The following is a 21,944-nucleotide window of genomic DNA, read 5'->3' as shown; positions in this document are numbered from 1 at the left end:
TGAATGAGGCCTTTTACTTCTCTACTGGGCAGCTGAAAATGGCCCTTCAGACAGAAGTACAGATCCATATCCCCATGTGAATGAAGTCTTTGACCTTCACCATTAGACAATTGAAGATGGCCCTTTTTGCAGGATTACTGATCAGTACCCCTGTTTGACAGCTCTTCACACGTGATTACAGATTAGTACCCAGATGTGAATGAGGTCTTACACTTCACCATTGGTCTAGCTTTCCCAGGCTATTTCTTTGAGTGAAAATAACAATAGGCAAATCTGGCAGACAGCCAAAACTCCTGTCATAAAATTATATATAGCCCAAAGTATTGGGACACCCCTCCAAATCATTGGAATCACCTGCATGGCCACAGGTGTTTAAAACCAAGCACCTAGGCATGCAGACAGCTTCTTCAAACATTTGTGAAAGAATGGGTTGCTCTCAGGAGCTCAATGAATTCAAGTGTGGTACCGTGATAGGTTGCCACCTGTCCAACCCTGAAATTTCCTTGCTAATAAATATAATCCTACTAACAGTTGACCGTGGAATAACAAAGTGGAAGCAGCTGGGTACAACAGCAACTCATAAAATTATAGAGCGGGGTCAGCGCATGGTGAAGCACACAGTACGCAAAAGTCGCCAACTGTCAGCAGAGTCAATAGCTACGGAACTCCAAACAGTGGAGATGTGTTCTCTGGAGTGACAAATCATGCTTCTCTGTCTGGCAATCTGATGGACATGTCTGGGTTTGGTGATTACCAGGATAACAGTACTTGCCTAACTGCATTGTGCCAAGTGCAGAGTTTGGTGGAGGGGGGTTATGGTGTGAAGTTGTTTTTGAGGGGTTGGGCTTGGCGCCTTAGTACCAGTGAAGGGAACTCTTAAGGCGTCAGCATACTCACACATTTTGGACAATTTCAGGGGATGGCCCCTTCCTGTTCTACCAGTGCACAAAGAAAGGGCAATAAAGACATGGATGAATGAGTTTGGGTTGGAGGAACTTGACTGGCCTGCGCTGTCCTGACCTTAACTTTATAGAACATTGGGGGGATTGGGATGTATTAGAGAGAGACTGCAAGCCAGGCTCTCTCATCCAACATCAGTGCCTGACCTCACAAATGTGGACAGCCTTCCCAAAAGAGATGAGCTGTAATGCCGCGTACACACGACCGGACTTTGAGGGACTAGGTCCGACGGACTTTCCAAATGAACGGACTTGGCCACACACAATCACACCAAAGTTCGACGGATTCGAACGTAATGACGTACGACCGGACTAGAATAAGGAAGTTCATAGCCAGTAGCCAATAGCTGCCCTCGCGTCGGTTTTTGTCCGAGCGGATTTCTCGATAGGAACTGGGTCTGGCGGAAAAATTTTAAACATGATCCATTTCTAAAGTCTGATTTTTGCGAATCAAAAGTCCGCTGCAGTGCACACATGATCGAATGGTCCGCCGAAATCGTTCCGTCAGACCTTTGATGTCAAAAAGTCTGGTCGTGTGTATGCGGCATTAGAGTGGCAAAGGATGGGCCGACTCAATATTGAACCCTACAGACTTAGCCCACGTACACACGGTCAGAGATTTTGCCAACCAAATCCGTCGGATTTAGTCCAACGGATTGTGTCCGAAGCTGTTGCATACACACGGTTGGGCCAAGTTGGCGAAAAATCCGATCTTTCAGAACGTGATGACGTAATTTCGTTACGATGGGACTACATTCAAGCTAGTAGCCAATAGCTTTGATGTAGAAATTTAATCTGAGCATGCGTGGCACTTGGTCCGATCAAAATGCTCTACACATGATCGGATTAGGTCCGTCCGGCCCAGTTGGTCGGGAAATATTTCCAACATGTTGGAAAATTGGGTCGGACAGAGATTCGGACGGAATTAGTCCGATGCATACCACACACAGTCGGATTATCTGACGACACAGTCCGATAAGACCCATTCCGACAGATTCTCCGACCGTGTGTACAAGGGCTAAGACTGGAAAGCCATTAAAGTTCATGTGCATATAAAGGCAAGTGTCCCAATACTTTTGACAATATAGTATATATAAAGTATGCATGTGTTAAATGATTTCTGGATGCTATATAACATATCTATATGTTTAACTCCAGACAATCATTGACTAGTGTTTTTTAATTGCTGTTTCTGTCTTGAAAAAATTCTCATGCCTGTCCTAATGACAACTGTTGTGTGGACGGGAAGTGAGAAGAATCACTCTGATGGTGGACTGTCTTGGAGAGAATTGATTCTGAGACAGCACATGAGGGAAAACATTTTAAATATAATAACATCACAAAGTACACTACAGAATTTTAAGGCCACCTTCACACCGATCCATCCTCCGGTGGAAAGGGTCATCTTCAGCCTTCCAATGGAGAAGCCTAATGCCGCGTACACACGATCGAATTGTCCGCCGTACTTAGTCCTTAGTCCGGCAAACAATCCGGCGGATAGTACGGCTTTCTACTGAATGGACTTGGCCACACATGGACACACAGAAAGTCCGGCGTTTGCTAGCGCGATGACGTACAGCACATACGACAGGACTAGAAAAAGGAAGTTCAATAGCCAGTAGCCAATAGCTTCCTCTTCGTACTTGCTTCTGAGCCTGCTTCATTCTTAGTCCGCCGGACTAGCATACTGACAAACGTATTGTCCGCTGAAACCCAAGTCCGGAAAGATTGGACTGCAAAAATACTTTCTAAGTCCGCCGGGCTTTACGCTGAGAAAGTCCACTGAAGCCCACACACGATCGAATTGTCTGATGAAATGCGTTTCGGAAGACTAAGTACGCCAGACAATTTGATCGTGTGTGCTTCATTTACACAGGGTTACCAATCCGTACTCCCATGCAAAGGGCTGTCCAGGTTGTGGATTTGATTCTCTGTCATTTGAGGTAGATGACAGAAGTCCCTGAGAAGATCACATTTCGAAGAATGCTCTGTTGTCTGCTTAATGTAGACTTCTACAAAAATGGCTACCATCCTAATTTATAATGTAGGTAGCCTTAGAAGTAAGGTGCATATCCACTTGAGACCCGTACTACGTCTATTGGGTTTCGCTGGTTATATCTAAATGATGCCTGAGGCCACAGACATCATTCAGATATTGCCGTTTTCAGCCGGAGATTCCCTACACCATAAGAACGATCATAGCGGCTGTTCCGCCGCTGGATCGTTCTTACGGGCGGCGGGAGGGGCGGTTTCCATGGGTGAGTCGGTCACAGGATCCGCTGGCCCCAGCAAGTGATCATAGAGATCTCCGGCAGACTAGATTGTCCCCGGAGTCTCTATGATTGTTCGGAGGCCGGGTGCGATGTTATGACGTCACGCCCGGCCTCGGTATTCAAATTAACGGCGCCGATCTGGCTAGGAAGCCATGATCGTTTTTTTTTTTTATTATTATTCTTCCCAGCCTAGAGGTGAGATATGGGGTCTTATTGACCCCATATTTCACTGTAAATAGGTCCGATCGTGCCATATTCCTATTACAAGGGATGTTTACATTCCTTGTAATAGGAATAAAAGTCATCAATTTTTTTTTTTTTTTTTTTTAAGTGTAAAACTAAAAAAATAAACATAAAATTAACAATAAAAAAATAAAATAAAATTTAAAGCGCCCCTGTCCCCGTGAGCTCGCACACAGAAGCGAACGCATACGTAAGTCCCGCCCACATATGAAAACGGTGTTCAAACCACACATGTGAGGTATCGCCGCGAACGTTAGAGCGAGAGCAATAATTCTAGCCCTAGATCTCCTCTGTAACCCAAAATATGTAACCAGTAAAAAAATTTAAAGCGTCGCCTATGGGGATTTTTAAATACCAAAGTTTGGCGCCATTCCACGAGCGCGTGCAATTTTGAAGCGTGACATGTTGGGTATCTATTTACTCGGCGTATCCTCCTCTTTCACATTATGCAAAAAAATTGGGCTAACTTTACTGTTTTTTTTTTTAAGCATGAAACTGTTTTTTTTCAGAAAAAAACGCGTTCGAAAAATTGCTGCGCAAATACTGTGCGAGATAAAAAGTTGCAATGACCGCCATTGTATTCTCTAGGGTCTTTGCTAAAAAAACATATATAATGTTTGGGGGTTCTATGTAATTTTCTAGCAAAAAAAATAGGAATTTTACATGTAGGAGAGAAATGTCAGAATTGGTCTGGGTCCGAAGTGGATATAGAAGGGCGCTGCACATTACAAAAAAAAACAAAAAACGATGAATAATCAGCTAGCTAGGAGGATGGGTAGAATTTTTTTTTTTCAAATAGATATACAGTAGCTAGGCTTTTTGGAAACTTTAAAGGGGAGTTCCAACTGTGAAAAATGTTTTTTTTTTTTGGATGAATATCTTCATTTTAAAAGACGTATTATTAGCACTCACGTTTCTCTTTTTAATTGTTGCCCAATTGCCGATTTAATTGAGCAAGATATGTTATATTCCTTGTTTTTGGCACTTTCCATCTTGCTTGTGGGCATGTGAAGCCCACAAGCACTATCTTCCTGGGCTCTGGTGCAGCTGAGCGACCAGCATGCACCACCCATTCTCATGTGCAGTATGTACGGCGCATCGCTGCACACTTCTGACGTTGCCATCACAAAGGGCGGCGTCATCGGAAGTGAAGGAAATTTCTTTTAGCGTGGCGCATGTCCCCTCTATTCTGGTGACATTTAAGAATTTGGGATATTCCTTTACATTCATTCCTCGCTGTGTCCCAGAAGGACACAGAGGGCAACAACTCCTGACACCATTCAATTCAATACAAAAGAAAAGTAATGTTTAAGATAGGTAGTTTGTTCCTTTGCTTTGTACAAGCCAAAGAATGGGTTCACTTTAAATGTGAAAATTCCAAAATACACAAGCAGTAGTCTTGTACAAAGTTAGTCATCCAATAATACAGAAAGTTTGAAGTTTAGGTGATACCCTTTTTTTAAAAATGTTAAGCTGTCAAATGGTTCCAATTCCTTCCAGGTTTGAGATCTACGCTGCTATGCAGACAGCACAATTCTTACAGTCAAGGATCTGGTCTTTCTCCACTGCAGTTTCATTTCACTTAAGCCTTGTACACACGGTCGGAGAATCCGTCGGAATGTGTCCTATCGGACCGCGTCGTCGGATAATCCGACTGTGTGTGGTACGCATCGGACTGATTCCGTCCAAATCTCCGTCCGACCCAATTTTCCAACATGTTGGAAATATTTCCCGACCAACTGGGCCGGACGGACCTAATCCGATCATGTGTAGAGCATTTTCATCGGACCAAGTGCCACGCATGCTCAGGTCAAATTCCTACATCAAAGCTATTGGCTACTAGCCTGAATGTAGTCCCATCGTAACGAAATTACGTCATCGCGTTCTGAAAGATCGGATTTTTCGACAACTTGGCCCGACCGTGTGTATGCAACAGTTTCGGACACAATCCGTCGGACTAAATCCGACGGATTTGGTTGGCAGAATCTCCGACCGTGTGTACAGGGGCTTACAGCACTCTTTCCCATGCCCAACAACTAGCTAGATAGTAAAAGAAGAAGCAGAACCCAGAGTTCAGCTCTGTCACTCTGCTCTCTCCTATCAGCACGTTCATTGAACTACAACACAACTGACTGACTTTTTGTGCTGCTTCTCCTCTCATAATGCCTACAATCGGAAACCCAAGGAAGGTCCCAAAAGCATCCACCTAATAACGAATGTTAGCCAATAAAAAAGGTATCACTTGAACTCCAAACTTTCTTTAAAACGCACAAATACCTCTTTCTGCGTAAACCGTGATCTGCTACTGCTATACCCCCCTTTCTCATTTTTCCTTTTCAAAGACAAAAACTTTTTTAAATGATTACAAAGATATGCTCACAATATCTGCGCAATAATCTTTGCACCTCAGAGATGTCAATGCTTTGAGATCCAGGCAGGTGAGAATAATTCCAACACCACTCATGAGAGCACTTATAACATTCATGGCAAGAGAACATCTCACCTACAAAGAGAAAAAAGTAAATTAGGACTTTAGGCTTTAGACTTTTATTAGGGCCATTTGGTGATTTTTTTTTTTGGTAACTCTTCAGTTAAAACACTTTATTTATTTTAAGTTATCCAGGGACACACAGAAGCATTTTTTTTTAAACTAGCAAAAATTCATGATGGAGTTATTCAGGACAGTTACCAGTGGAAAAAAGAGAGAAAAAAAAAATACATATATAATATCTCTTGCTGAAGAAAGGGCAAAACAGGCGAAGGTGTGAGCAAAAGTTGTGTTTGCGCCAGCCTGGACTCACAGGAAGTGGGTTGAATAGGACTGGCCATCATTCAACCAGGAAAAAAGACTAACAGTGGAACAGAATTTCTGCAGGAGACAGTGCTAGAAAAAAATCAATATTGCTGATTTTGTTTTTTTATTTATAAAAAGGCCTAGTAAATTTGTTAAAAAAAAAAGTTTGTTGAAAATGTACATACCTGACAAATTGATTCTTTAGTGTGAGCGGAAAGGGTTACAATTCCTGTAATGATATACTACAAAATAAATACATGCATGTAATAAAAATGTTAAAGATTTATTTAAAAAAAAAAAAAAAAAATGTATAACATTGAAAAACATAAAAGCATTTGAATAAAACTGAAGTGGTACTTACAGCCACTGCACCCCAAAAGGGATTTCCACTTGCCATAGAAAGTTTGTAAATAAAGAAAATGATCATGACAATTCCCATGGTCACATTGAATGCGGCTGCTAAAAACAGCACCACCTACAAAAAAAAAGACAATTCTTGTTTTTAGGTCACTCAATAAACATCAGACTCCAGTTTATGGATGTCCTTTGTCCTAGCTATATTTGTTAAAAATACTGTATTTAGTCAGTTAACCCCCTTTTGTTGAAATGACCTTTTGCTGTTTCCTTTCAGCTCGCTTCCTAACATAAATCTGATTGTGATTCCTTTCATAATTAATGTGTGCTTTTAGCTTTAAAGGCAAACATTTTTTAACTAATTTTGCCTAGCAAAAAATATTCCTGATAAAACTTAGTGAAATAGCTAATTTCACACTCATTGAAACTTAATTAAAATGAAGCATTAATAAAATTCTACAAATTGGCTGCTTGCTCCTTACTGTTACAAGGATTTTGTTTAAGTGTTCTTTTTTTGCTCATCTTTATTTAAGTTAATGGGTAAGTTCTAGTATCACCCAAATGTAAACTGTTATCTCACCCCACAACATCATTTTTTTTTTATTCTACCTTGTTCCTGCATTAACCGCTTGCTGCCCGCTCTGCAAGTGCCAGGCACGCAATGTCCACAGGCACCTGCTGATCATCAGGGAGAGACTCAGGCACTATGTAAATGAGGCAGAGTTCTGTTCTGACGGGGGGAAGAGATGGATTATGTGTTCCTGCACAGCATGGACACAAATTCATCACTTCCCCTAGTAAAAGCAACACACATAGTAAACATAAACACTGGCTAGGCACACAATAGACCCTTTGATCGCCCTAGATGTTTAACCCCTTCCCAGTCAGTGTCATTAGTACAGTGATCGTGCATATTTTTAGAGCTAATCACTGTATTAGTGTCACTGGTTCTCAGAAAGTGTCAAAAGTGTCTGTGTCCGATTGTTCACCACAATATTGCAGGCCCACTATCAGTTATTGATAGTCGCCATTACTAGTATTAATTAAAAAAAAAAAAACATTGTATATCTACCATAATTTGTAGACACTATAACGCTCACGTAAACCAATATATACGCTTATTGGGAATTTTTTATGTTTTTTTTTTTATGTTTTATAGCAGAAAGTAAAAACTGTGCTTTTTTTTTTTTGCAAAATTGTTATTTTCATTTTGTTTATAGCATAAAAAAATAAACCTCAGTACTGATCACATACTATCAAAAGAAAGCTTTTTTTGGGGGGAAAAAAATGGGATTTTTATATACAGCTTACCTGTAAAATCCTTTTCTTGAGAGTACATCACGGGACACAGGAGCTTCATTACATAGTAGGTTATATAGGCACCTCTGGTGATTGGACACTGTTTAACCCCAATTAAGGAGAATTCCTCCCCTATATAACCCCTCCCATATGGGAGGCACCTCAGTTTTGTAGCAAAGCAATAGGAAACCACGAAAAACCCAAGAGGGGCGGGAGACCTGTGTCCCGTGATGTACTCTCAAGAAAAGGATTTTACAGGTAAGCTGTATATAAAAATCCCATTTTCTTGATCATACATCACGGGACACAGGAGCTTCATTACATAGTGGGATGTCCCAAAGCAATGCTCAGTTTGAGGGGAGGGAGACACAGATCATAATTATAGACCGCCATGGGCCGGAGGACCTAAACTGCAGCCTGCAGTACACTGCGCCCAAAGGCAATATCCTCTTGCCCTCTGACATCTACCTGATAGAATCTGGTGAATGTGTGGACTGATGACCAAGTTGCAGCCTTACAGATCTGAGCCAGGGAGGCCTGGTGATGCACTGCTCAAGAAGCACTTACAGCTCTAGTAGAGTGTGCTTTCACTTGAAAAGGAGGGATTTTCCTTTTAACACTATAGGCCTGAGAAATAATCTGTCTAATCCACCTTGAGAGAGTGGATTTTGATGCCGCCTGGCCCTTCCTAGGGCCTTCCGGCAAAATAAATAAGAAATCAGTTTTCCTTATCTGAGCCGTTGCTTGAAGATAGATACTGATTGCCCTAACCACATCCAAAGTGTGCAAAGATTCTTCTTCTGCGGACTGTGGGTCCGGAAAAAAGGATGGTAGGATTACATCTTGATTAAAATGGAATCTCGAAACCACCTTAGGTAGAAAGGACCTATTGGGGCGCATGACCACCCGGTCCTTATGAACAATTAGATACGGCTCTTTGCTGGAGAGAGCTGCTAGTTCTGACACTCTTCTAGCCGTGGAAATGGCTTCCAAGAAAACCAATTTTTTGGTCAAAAGAACCAATGAAGCCAGATGCAAAGGTTCAAAAGGTTGCCCCTGCAAAGCCGAGAGAACCAAATTCGGATCCCATGGGCATACCGGGGGTTTGACTGGTGGCCTTATCCACATAGCCCCCTGGATGAAAGCCCGCACCAGGGAATGCGATGCAAGTGGCTTCTGAAAAAAATACTGACAAAGCCGAAATCTGCACCTTGATAGTGCTTACGGCCAAATTCATTTCTAGGCCTGACTGGAGAAAGGCCAAGATCCTGCTAATGACATACTTTCTAGGTACCATCCCCTGAGTTCACACCAGGAAACATATGCCCTCCAGAATTTGTAGTAAATAAGCCTGGAGGCCCCCATGCAGTCTGTTGGCAACAGTACTTAAAAGACCCACACCAAAGAACAAGGCGGACCTCTCCTTGCTCCTCATCAGCGGGGATCTCCAACCCCACTATACCTTCAGTCCTCTGAGACCTGCACTGAGAGGAATGAAGGTGTAGAATTAGGTGTCCCAAGCACTTACGGGCAATCTGCTAGCAGTACACATAAATCTGATTGTAGCAGGAAAATTTCCCTACCGCAGTTGCTAAACCATCAAAAGAAATTTCATACCAGCCATCCACATGCTCAGCAGCTGAATGCTAGTTTGGCTAAATTGCTGGCACTCCAACTGCTGCCTTTTCAGCTGGTAGACTCTGGTCCCTTTCGATAATTTGTGGACTGTGCGGTACCTCAGTGGCAGGTTCCCAATTGCCATTTTTTTTCAGAAGGCCATTCTGGCATGTGGAAGGCAATGTCTTGGCCTTGCTGGACAAGGGTGGTCAGCGGTAAGGTGTATATTACCACTGACTCATGGTCCATCAGGCATGGACAGGGACATTACCTTTCTTTCACCGGGCACTGGGTAACCCTGCTGGCAGATGGGAAGGTTGCAAGACAGGGTTGAATAATGTGGGAGCTTGTTCTGCCACCACACCTCCAAAATGCTGGTAGTGGGGATTCTGCCACACCTCTCTCCTCCACTCCCTCTTCTTCTTCTTCCTCTATGGCCTCTTCCTGTGCAGATTTGACCTGGGAACCAGCGGTGCTCTGTAGGCGTTCTAGGGGCTACGCAAGCACTCAGGAAAAAAGATGCCATGCGGTGCTTGAGTTGGTCTGCTTGGGGAAAGGAGCCACACAGGGGCAGAGATTCTGGCAACTCTGCAGGGGCAGGTTCATAAGTGGTTAAAGCCACGCCAGCTTCAGGCAGGAATGGTGATTTGCGACAATGGCACCAACCTACTCTCTGCCCTCCAACAGGAACACTTGACCCATGTTCCCTGTTTGGCTCACATCCTTAATTTGGTGGTGCAGTCGTTCTTGTGCAGGTACCTGGGCTTACAGGATTCCTGAGGCAGGCCAGGAAAGTATGTGGGCATTTCCGCCGGTCATATAATGCCAGTGCTCAGCTGGCTGACCTTCAAAAGGAATGCAACCTGTCCAAGAACCGCCTCATCTGTGACATGCCCACAAGATGGAACTCAATGTTGGCAATGCTGCAGCGGCTACACATGCAGCAGAGAGCCATCTATGAGTACCTGTGTGAGTATGACACCAGGACAGGGTCAAGGGAGCTTGGCTTTTTTTTGCCACACCAGTGGCTAATAATCAAGGATGCATGCACTGTCCTGTCACCATTTGAGGAGGCCACGAGGATGGTAACAGTGCATGCATCAGTGATACTGTCCCTCTTGTCTTCCTTTTGGAGCACGCGCTGTGTGGAATAATAGACAGGGCACTTGAGGCACTTGACTTCCTTACCTCTCAAAGCCCCCTTTATCCAGACAGTATTCCGGCAGGCCCACCTATCACACAGGAAGAGGAGGAGGAGGATTGTGTCAGCATGGAGGTGGAACCTGGCACTCAGCATCAGCAGCAGTCTTCAATGGAACGTTTTCAGTCCCCAGAGACGCGTGGACTTGTACGTGGCCGGGAGGTGTTGGCTGCAGATCATGTCTTCCTTAGTGACCTAGAGTACTCTGGAAAAAATGCCTCAGCAAACCTATGCTGCATGGCCTCTCTGATCCTGCAAAGCCTGTGAAAGGACCCTCAGATTCGTGGTATCAAGGAGAGGGATCAGTACTGGCTGGCAACCCTTCTTGATCAACGTTACAAGGGTAAGGTTGCAAAACTTATCCAGCCTTTGCAGAGGATGAAACATCTTTGGGAGACCTTACAGAATGGTTTGTGCAATGCATTTCCAGAGCTTTGAAGGTTGCAATTTCCTGGTCCTCCTGGGCAACGTGTTGCTGAGGCTTCGGTCAGTCACAGAAGGATGGAGAAGGTGTCCGTCTGACTGATGCGTTGAGACAATTTTTTAGTCCACAGTCCCAAGGTCTGATCGGTTCCAGCAACCATCACCAGCATCTAATTTACATGGAGCAGGAATACATTGGGGCAAGATCAGACTTGGAGACCTTTTAACCGAAATCCACTGGGTTACTGGGTAACTGGGTCTTGAGGATGGATCACTGGCCAGAGCTTGCACAGTATGCAATTGAGCTACTGGCCTGTCCTGCATCCAGCATTCTATCTGAACGCACATTCAGTGCTGCTGGATGCAGGTGGTCAGACACTATAGCTATCTACTGTGTGCTTCACCTATAGCAGCCCCCTTTCCCTTAAGACAAGCAAGCCTACAGGTACTTGGTTGCCCCCAGGACTTATACACAATGCTATAGTGCCTGGTCACCACATGAGAACAGAGCAAACAGACTCCTTGCAGTTAAGCAGACAGATAGCATGGTTCTAAGTCGATCCAGGTAATAAGGCAGGCTGAGTTCAGGGAATAGTCCAATATCTGATCTGGGTCATATACAGGCACATCCAACAGCAAAGCAAGACAGAAAAACAGGAGGCTTGATCGGGAAAAATGCAGTTAAGTTTCTCTATCACAAGCAAAGGATGGAGTGTTCGGTTTGCATATATCAGGTGACTGATCAGATCAATCACCTTCCAGGTGAACAGAGACAGGGGAAAAGCAGCAGCCAACACCCGGGTGCTGGAATGAGGAACACATGTCACATACTTAGTTATACTCTATCTTCCCTATAGATATTTTTTTTTCCACTCATTGAGACTTTTGGATAGTCATGGGACCATGGTGCTATGATATTTGCTTTTGTTGTTAATATCATCGTTACTTTGGAATTGTAAGTATTTTATACATATATAAAAGACTGCATGTTGTGCATTTTCTATACAATTATTAATGAATAGAATGTTATATATCCCCCACAGTCAGGTTGTGCTTCTCTGTAGCTGGGTGGCAATGCATTCATTACATATGTGATAGTTATCTTTTTTCAATAGATGTAAAACTCTTTGTTTTATTTATGTATATTAGATTTTAAAGTTCCTGAAGAAGCACTGACGTGCACAACATGTAGAGCATTTTTCGCCTCAACCACATCAACTTTTTGAAAATATTCAATATACAATCACGTTAATTTTGTATCTGTATATATCTGGTAACAAATGGTACTAGTTGTGGTATGAGATCCATCTAAGCTCTATGCTGGAATGTTTTTAGCTATATGTATGTACATGCGTTTTTAAATTTTTTTTTAATTTAAGATATTATATTTTAAACAATTTGTTATGGGTGTGTCTATATATATGCTAATCTATTCCCAATTCAGTTGGATGTTGGCACACAGCTACCTGTGTATCCACAGTGCCATCCTGTGGGGATACATTATATCTGTTTTTTCTAAACTTCAAAGAAGTTCGGATGCGGAATCCAAACCCTCATTGGGAGCTGAATCTGTCAAATTAAAAAAGGGCTCATGGAGAGCTCTTAGCTCCTGTATTGGCCTCTCTTTACTCTGATTGTCTGAAGGAGGGAGCTTTGCTGGACTCAATGAGTCATGCTCATATAGTTGTAATCTACAAGCATCCAAAATATAGAATTCTCTTGTGCTTCATATAGGCCTATTGCTCTTTTGAATGTAGATGTCAAGATTTTGACTAAGTTAATCTCCATACGACTACAACCTTTGATGTTGAATTTTATCGACTAAAATCAGACAGGTTTTATGCCTGGCTGGACTACTGATGTGAATTTGAGGAGATTATATACTAATATATTCAGGGCCGTCCTTAATATTGATTGGACCCTGGACAAGATCAGACAGCGATTATGTTTGGTTGCCAGAGGATACAGTATATCATTACCACTCACTGATTGGTTGCTAGAGGTTACAGCACATAATTTCGGCTTGTTGATTGGTTGCCAGAGATTACTGTACATCAATACTGCTCATTGATTGATTGCTATAGGTTACTGCACATCATTGCTGCTTACTGATTGGTTGCTAGAGGTTACAGCACATCATCTCCTCACTTCCTGCACACCATGGACTGGGGAGATGAGGGGGCCTATTAATAGACATTAAACTCCAAGGGATCCTAGGACTCCTGGGATCAGTGGCAGTGCAGTGCAGAATTGCAAGCATGCCCCTTCACCTCTCCAGTGGGCAGCATTCAGTATAGGTAATGGTGGATATGACATCAGGTTGGAATGATATACATATGAATACATCCTCTATTTACATATGAATCCTGCCGATCTGCCTCTATTTACATATGACTGAGATCACTATTTACATGTCAATGTCGGTATTTACATATAAACACAGGGTCTGCAGGTGAGTCATCTGTACACAACAATAGGGCAGAGCTGGGCAGCATTAGTAACAGAACTTCACACTGAGATATCAGGACACAGCATGGGATTAAAACCTCAAGGAACAAGGGAATTTAAACTGGGATAGTTGCCAAGTATGAGACAGATGCTTTGGGCCCCACAACAATGACAGGGCCCAGGGCAGCTGCCCCTTTTGCCCTGCCTTAAAAACAGCCCTGAATATATTTATGCTTCACATCTTAATATAAGATCTAGGGTCATTGCTTCATTGGATATCGAGAAGGCCTTTGATACCCTGGAGTGACCCATTTTGTGGGAAGTACTCCGCAGAATGGATTTCCAATGGTATTTATAAAATGGTTAAGGGTTTTATATAGGAATCCTACAGCTGCAGTAAAAATGGGAGGAGGGTTGTCATCTTCCTTTTCATTATTTAGGGAAACTCACAGGGCTGCCCTCTCTCCAACCCTTTTTACGATTGCTATGGAGCTGGTGGTGGAGGCTCTATGCACTTCCCCCAATATTAAGGGATTGTGGATCGGTTGGTTGGAGTAGAGGGTAGCTTTGTATGCAGATGATCTCCTATTATTTTTAAATGATGCTGGCCACTCGTTACAAGGGGCCCTAGATATACTGGATTCATTTTCAATGGTTACAGGCACTGGTGTTGGGGGGGCTGAATGGGGCCCCTGAAAAGCCCAGGTCTCAGTCATGCACAATTGTATTAGTAGCCAGGTAGGTATGTCAGTGTATGTCAGGTAGGTCAGTGTGTGTCAGGTAGATAGGTCACCATGTGTCAGGTCAGTGTAGGTTAGGTATGTATGTCAGTATATATATGTCAGGTAGGTAGGTCAGTGTATGTCTTGTAGGTTGGTCAGTGTGTCAGGCAAGTGAGTTTAGTGGTCAGCATTGATGGGCACTGGTAAGCCAGGCAGCAACCAGCAAGTAAGCTTACCCCCCGCCACACAACCCCACCGCCCAGCCAAAAAAAAACTGTGCCACCACTGCCCCTGTGCCGGCCTTGGACTTCAGGCTGAAGCCCCTGGTCTTTTTACTACCTAGCAACGCCCCTGGTTACAGGGCTGAAGGTAAATTGGACTAAGTCATTGTTGTTTCCAATAGATATAGAAGCCCATGGTATGGCTTTGAAGGATATTCCACTGCAGTGGGTAGATAATTTCAAGAATTTAGTTGTAATTTCCCGTCAAGCTTCTGAATTGATGTCCCTGAATCTGACTCTAAGTCTGGGAGATATTGGGACAAAATTTAAAGAATGGAAGTCTCTAATGCGTCCCAAAAGGGACAACGGTAATCTTTAAAAATGAAAATTTTACTTAAATTTATGTATTTATTTAGACATTCTCCACAATGGCTTTATGCATCTTTTTTCAAAAGATTAAATCAGCTGTTTTCATCTTTTTTACGTGGGTCGAAAAACCCCAGGTATAAATTAAGTACCCTGATGCGCCCTTCTAAACAGGGAGGATTAGCTTTTCTGGATTTATACAAATATTTTTTGGCCACTCAGCTGGTTACGGCCACATGGTGGCTAAGCCCAGATTTATATAACTCCTCCACTCGGCTGGAAGCAGCAGTGGTAAGTTCCACAGAAGCTCTTAAGGTACTTTAGGGGTCATAGGGCACCTTATCAGGTGACTATTCCTATGCTTAATACTATTCAAGCCTGGGAGGCTGGTCTTAAATGCGAGTGTTATCTAAAGGGTGCGATTTCTTCAAATGCCCCTTTATGATTTAACCCTACTCTCCCTTTTTTTTTTAAACAGAGCCTATTTCATGGACTAAATATAATATTAAATTACTTGTTCAAGTGGTTACTGATCAGAAACAAAAAAATCGACTTTCTCCACACTTAACTTTTAATCTACCTAGTTCCTATCTATTTAAATACTACCAGCTTCTACACACTTTTCATGCACAGTTTCCACAGGATAGTTTAATGATGCAATCCACTCTGGAATTAGTACTTAGGCTTGAGTGTCTTGATAAGCTTACCTCGAAACTGTACTCTCATCTTACTTTCAATTTTATTTTGCCACTAGAGGGTCTGCGAGCTAGGTGGATGCGAGATATACCAGATCTGGGTATGGAGGATTGGAGTTGTGTGTGGGATTTCCCCCTGAGATCTCTGATTTCCTTGAGGGACCCTATGATCCAACGTAAACTGGTATAGGGAGCATATATCATGCCCTATAGACTTCAAAAGATAAATCCTGGTTGCTCTTCTAAGTGCTGGAGGTGCGATGCATCTCAGGGGGATTTCACACAAATCTTTTAGACTTGCCCATGTATAGCGAATTAATGGGTGGAGGTGGTGGATTTATTAAACTCTATCATCTCTGCTCCTTTACCTGTTCCAATGTCTGTTTGTTTGCTGGGTTTGGTAGAGGCTATTACTAGAGATGGACGAACTTCCGACGGGACATTTCGCAAAAGCGAACCGCGAATGCGGCCAAAAGTTCACCAACCGCAAAGTTTGCAGCGGGCCCCATTGACTTCAATGGCAGGCGAACTTTAAAAACCTACAGGTCATATTTCCAGCCACAAAATAATTACTAGCTGTGCACACATAGTCCCACCACATGGCCACTGACATAACAAATGTATGAAGTGAATCTGGGGTCGACAACTACAAGCATTCTTTTTTTATATGTGACATTTTGACAATTCAGGGCTCAGGAGCGCATGAAGGCAATGGAGGAGAGGAAAGGTCAGGGTAGGCTATGAAGAGGGTGCGGGAGATGATCACCAGCACCGTGATATAGAGCACTGACACCAGCACCGTGATAGAGTGCACTGACCCCAGCACCGTGATATAGAGCACTGACACCAGCACCATGATAGAGTGCACTGACACCAGCACCGTGATATAGAGCACTGACAACAGCACCGTGATATAGAACACTGACACCAGCACCAGGATATAGAGAACTGACACCAGCACCGTGATATAGAGCACTGACACCAGCACTGTGATAGAGTGCACTGACACCAGCACCGTGATAGAGTGCACTGACACCAGCGCCGTGATAGAGAGCACTGACACCAGCACCGTGATAGAGTGTACTGACACCAGCACCGTGATATAGAGAACTGACACCAGCACCATGATAGAGTGCACTGACACCAGCACCGTGATATAGAGCACTGACAGCACCAGGATAAAGAGAACTGACACCAGCACCGTGATAGAGTGCACTGACACCAGCACCGTGATATAGAGCACTGACACCAGCACCGTGATATAGTGCACTGACACCAGCACTGTGATATAGAGCACTGACACCAGCACCGTGATATAGAGCACTGATACCAGCACCGTGATAGAGTGCACTGACACCAGCACCGAGATATAGAGCACTGACACCACACCAGCACCGTGATAGAGAGCACTGACACCAGCACCAGGATTGAGAGCACTGAGACCACACCAGCACCGTGATAGAGAGCACTGACACCACACCAGCATCGTGATAGAGAGCACTGAGACCACACCAGCACCGTGATATTGAGCACTGACACCAGCACTGAGATAGAGAGCACTGACAGCAGCACTGATACCAGCTCTTCTAAGTGCTGGAAGTGCGATGCATCTCAGGGGGATTTCACACAAATCTTTTAGACTTGCCCATGTATAGCGAATTAATGGGTGGAGGTGGTGGATTTATTAAACTCTATCATCTCTGCTCCTTTACCTGTTCCAATGTCTGTTTGTTTGCTGGGTTTGGTAGAGGCTATTACTAGAGATGGACGAACTTCGGACGGGACATTTTGCAAAAGCGAACCGCGAATGTGGCCAAAAGTTCACAAACCGCAAAGTTTGCAGCGGGCCCCATTGACTTCAATGGCAGGCGAACTTTAAAAACCTACAGGTCATATTTCCAGCCACAAAATAATTACTAGCTGTGCACACATAGTCCCACCACATGGCCACTGACATAACAAATGTATGAAGTGAATCTGGGATCGACAACTACAAGCATTCTTTTTTTATATGTGACATTTTGACAATTCAGGACTCAGGAGCGCATGAAGGCAATGGAGGAGAGGAAAGGTCAGGGTAGGCTATGAAGAGGGTGCGGGAGATGATCACCAGCACCGTGATATAGAGCACTGACACCAGCACCGTGATAGAGTGCACTGACACCAGCACCGTGATATAGAGCACTGACACCAGCACCATGATAGAGTGCACTGACACCAGCACCGTGACATAGAGCACTGACAACAGCACCGTGATATAGAACACTGACACCAGCACCAGGATATAGAGAACTGACACCAGCACCGTGATATAGAGCACTGACACCAGCACTGTGATAGAGTGCACTGACACCAGCACCGTGATAGAGTGCACTGACACCAGCACCGTGATAGAGAGCACTGACCCCAGCAACGTGCTAGAGTGCACTGACACCAGCACCGTGCTAGAGTGCACTGACACCAGCACCGTGATAGAGTGCACTGACACCAGCACCGTGATATAGAGAACTGACACCAGCACCATGATAGAGTGCACTGACACCAGCACCGTGATATAGAGCACTGACACCAGCACCGTGATATAGTGCACTGACACCAGCACCATGATATAGAGCACTGACACCAGCACTGTGATATAGAGCACTGAAACCAGCACCGTGATATAGAGCACTGATACCAGCACCGTGATAGAGTGCACTGTCACCAACACCGAGATATATAGCACTGACACCACACCAGCACTGTGATAGAGAGCACTGACACCAGCACCAGGATTGAGAGCACTGAGACCACACCAGCACCGTGATAGAGTGCACTGACACCAGCACCGTGATATAGAGCACTGACACCAGCACCATGATAGAGTGCACTGACACCAGCACCGTGATATAGAGCACTGACAACAGCACCGTGATATAGAACACTGACACCAGCACCAGGATATAGAGAACTGACACCGGCACCGTGATATAGAGCACTGACACCAGCACTGTGATAGAGTGCACTGACACCAGCACCGTGATAGAGTGCACTGACACCAGCGCCGTGATAGAGAGCACTGACACCAGCACCGTGATAGAGTGCACTGACACCAGCACCGTGATAGAGTGCACTGACACCAGCACCGTGATATAGAGAACTGACACCAGCACCATGATAGAGTGCACTGACACCAGCACCGTGATATAGAGCACTGACAACAGCACCAGGATAAAGAGAACTGACACCAGCACCGTGATAGAGTGCACTGACACCAGCACCGTGATATAGTGCACTGACACCAGCACCATGATATAGAGCACTGACACCAGCACTGTGATATAGAGCACTGACACCAGCACCGTGATATAGAGCACTGATACCAGCACCGTGATAGAGTGCACTGACACCAGCACCGAGATATAGAGCACTGACACCACACCAGCACCGTGATAGAGAGCACTGACACCAGCACCAGGATTGAGTGCACTGAGACCACACCAGCACCGTGATAGAGAGCACTGAGACCACACCAGCACCGTGATAGAGAGCACTGACACCACACCAGCATCGTGATAGAGAGCACTGAGACCACACCAGCAACGTGATATTGAGCACTGACACCAGTACTGAGAATAGAGAGCACTGACAGCAGCACTGATACCAGCAACTCGCTGCTGGGCCCCAAAAATATGACAACGCTCAACCACTTCAAACAGGAGGGTACGGGCATATAGTACGGTGTGCTTTTTTTGTACATGAAAGTGAGCCAAATGTAGAAAAAAGGTCTGTGTGCTCGATTAAATAAATTGTTTATAGAGATATACACGGTCTACTGGTCACATGTGTTGAATTACTCCGAGATCCATGTCTCATTCATTTTTAGAAATGTGAGGTAGTCAACATTGTCGTGAGCTAGGCGAGTGCGCTTATCGGTCACGATCCCCCCTGCTGCGCTGATCGTCCTTTCGGACAGGACACTGGATGAGGGGCAAGCCAACAATTCCATTGCAAATTGGGCAAGCTCTGGCCAGAGGTCAAGCCTGTCCACCCAGTAGTCCAGGGGTTCATCACTCCTCAGAGTGTCCACAACGGCCGTTAACCCGATGTAGTCAGACACCTGTCTAGGCGTTCCCTGATGCTGGATCCGGATGACACCTGTCGATGGGTCGGCTGAAAGAATGACCTCATATCAGAAGTCACCAAAACATCTTCAAACCACCCTCTTCTTGCAGGCACTGTTGGATTGGTACCCGCAACTCTTTCTCTGGGAGTGGGAATTGCTCCTCTGCCAGCGCACGCAAAAGCAGAATGCAGCATTTCTCGAAGCAAGGCCTGGAAGTGCTCCATTCTGACAGCCCTCTGTGACGATGGTAACATTTAAGCCATTTTGTGTTTGTACCGTGGGTCATTGCCACCCAGTACTGGTCCTTGACCCTTATTCTTTTTATATGGGGTCCCTGTTAAAACACTGGAGCATGAAGGCCCCCATTTGCACTAAACTGGAAGCGGTGTGGTGGCCAGGCTCCTGCTCATCATCCAGGATAATGTCATCCTCCTCGTTCTCCTCTCCCCATCCACGCACAACAACAGGGGTCCCAGAAAGGTTTAAAGCATGCTCTTCTTGCTCCTCCTCATGCGCCCCGGCACCATCCTCCTCTGACTCCTCTTCAGACTCCTGTTGTTGACTTGTCTCAGATAGAGTAGCCCCCCTGGGAATTCATCCAGCATTTCAACTTCCTATTCTTCCCGCTCCTGCTCCTCCATGGCTTGATCAATGACACAACGCAAAGCATGCTCCATAAAGAAAGCATAAGGTACCATGTCACTGATGGCGCCACGGCTGCGATTGACTAGTTTGGTGATCTCATCAAATGGCCGCAGAAGTCTGCATGCATCGCGCATGAGCAGCCACTGGCGCGGTGAAAAAACTTCCAGCTCCCCAGAACCTGTTCTTCCGCAGAGTTCGTACAGGTAGGCATTAACTGCACGTTTCTGCTGGAGCAGCCTATCAAGCATATAGAAGGTTGAGTTCCATCGCGTCGGGCAATTGCAAATAAGACGTCTGACCAGCAGATTGTGTCACCACTGAATGTAAGCAAGGCGAGCCATGGCCGTGTAAGATCTTCTGAAATGGGCGGAGATTTTCCTTGCCTGCCGCAAGATGTCCTGGACCCCAGGGTATTTGACAATGAATTGCTGCACGACCATGTTTAAGACGTGTGCCATGCATGGCACATGCATAATTTTGCCCTGTTTCAATGCGCTAAGCAGATTGGCACCGTTGTCACACACCACTTTACCAACTGTCAAGTTGAGCGGTTTTAGCCACTGATCTGCCTGTGAACGCAAAGCTGAAAGGAGTGCCGGGACAGTGTGGCTCTTGGCTTCCAGGCACAACAGACGCAGCACTGCATGGCAACATCTCACCTGGCATGTTGAATAGGTTCTGGGCAGCGGAGAAGGAGGAGTCAGCCGAGGAGGAGAGGGAGGAGGATGGAGTAGGAGGAGGAGGAGGAGAAGAAGAGCCAGGCCTGCATGCAATCCATGGCGGTAAAACCAAATCTACACGGGTGCCACGGGTTACATGCTTGACGGCCGTCAGAAGGTTCACCCAGTGGGCAGTAAAAGTGATATACCTTCCCTGCCCGTGTTTGCTAGACCACGTGTCTGTGGTCAGATGTATCTTGGCACCGACACATTCACTTGTCGCTGAACATGGCCATATAGCTCTGGGATGCCCTTCTGTGAGAAATACTTCCTTCCTGGGACCTTCCATTGTGGTGTTCTAATGGCCATAAACTTTCGAAAGGCCTCCGAGTCCACCAGTTTATATGGCAGTAGTTGGCGGGCTATCAGTTCTGACAAGCCAGCCGTCAACCGTTGGGCAAGAGGGTTATCCGGCCTCATCAACTTTTTATGCTTGAACATTTGGCCCACGGAAGCCTGCCTTTTTGCAGAAAAACGTGAGCTTGACGTGATGGAAGGTGGAGTGGAGGACAATTGTGAGGAGAGAGGAGAAGGAGAAGGAGAATTAGAAGATGAGGCTGGATGGTGAGAGCCTGGAGTGTGGCTTTGTGTGTTCCATTGCTCCCACTGGGCTTGGTGATAGCAGCTCATGTGCCTTCTTAACCACTTCCCGACCAGCGCACGACGATGTACGTTGACAGAATGGCACGGGCAGGCATATTGGCGTACAGGTACGTCCAATATTCAATGCCGCCCTGCCATCGGGAGCGCGCCGCCGGCGGCACGCTCCCGCGCTGGTCGGGACCCCCGTGAGTCCAGTTGCGGGACCCGCGGACTCGATCGCGGCGGGCATTCCCGCGATCATCTCACGGAGCGGCCGA

The 21,944-nt window shown here is 45.2% G+C and overlaps 1 pseudogene across 1 annotated transcript in view; it reads right to left on the bottom strand.

Moving 5' to 3' along the window:
* The window catches only part of LOC143929909 (membrane-spanning 4-domains subfamily A member 4D-like), a 103,918-nt pseudogene that overhangs the window by 38,488 nt on the left and 43,486 nt on the right, over positions 1-21,944 (bottom strand). The window contains exons 2-4 of the transcript XR_013262641.1: positions 6,631-6,744; positions 6,455-6,511; positions 5,856-5,978 (exon numbers count right to left, since the gene is read on the bottom strand). The product of XR_013262641.1 is annotated as a membrane-spanning 4-domains subfamily A member 4D-like (transcript). The remainder of the gene's footprint in view (positions 1-5,855; positions 5,979-6,454; positions 6,512-6,630; positions 6,745-21,944) is intronic.

The sequence above is a fragment of the Lithobates pipiens genome, unplaced genomic scaffold, assembly GCF_037356315.1.
Source record: "Lithobates pipiens isolate NorthernLeopardFrog02 unplaced genomic scaffold, aLitPip1_a1.2 Scaffold_25, whole genome shotgun sequence".
NCBI classification, from domain to species: domain Eukaryota; kingdom Metazoa; phylum Chordata; class Amphibia; order Anura; family Ranidae; genus Lithobates; species Lithobates pipiens.
The sequence above is the reverse complement of the archived record's forward strand: the minus strand, read 5'-3'. Positions and strand labels throughout refer to the sequence as shown.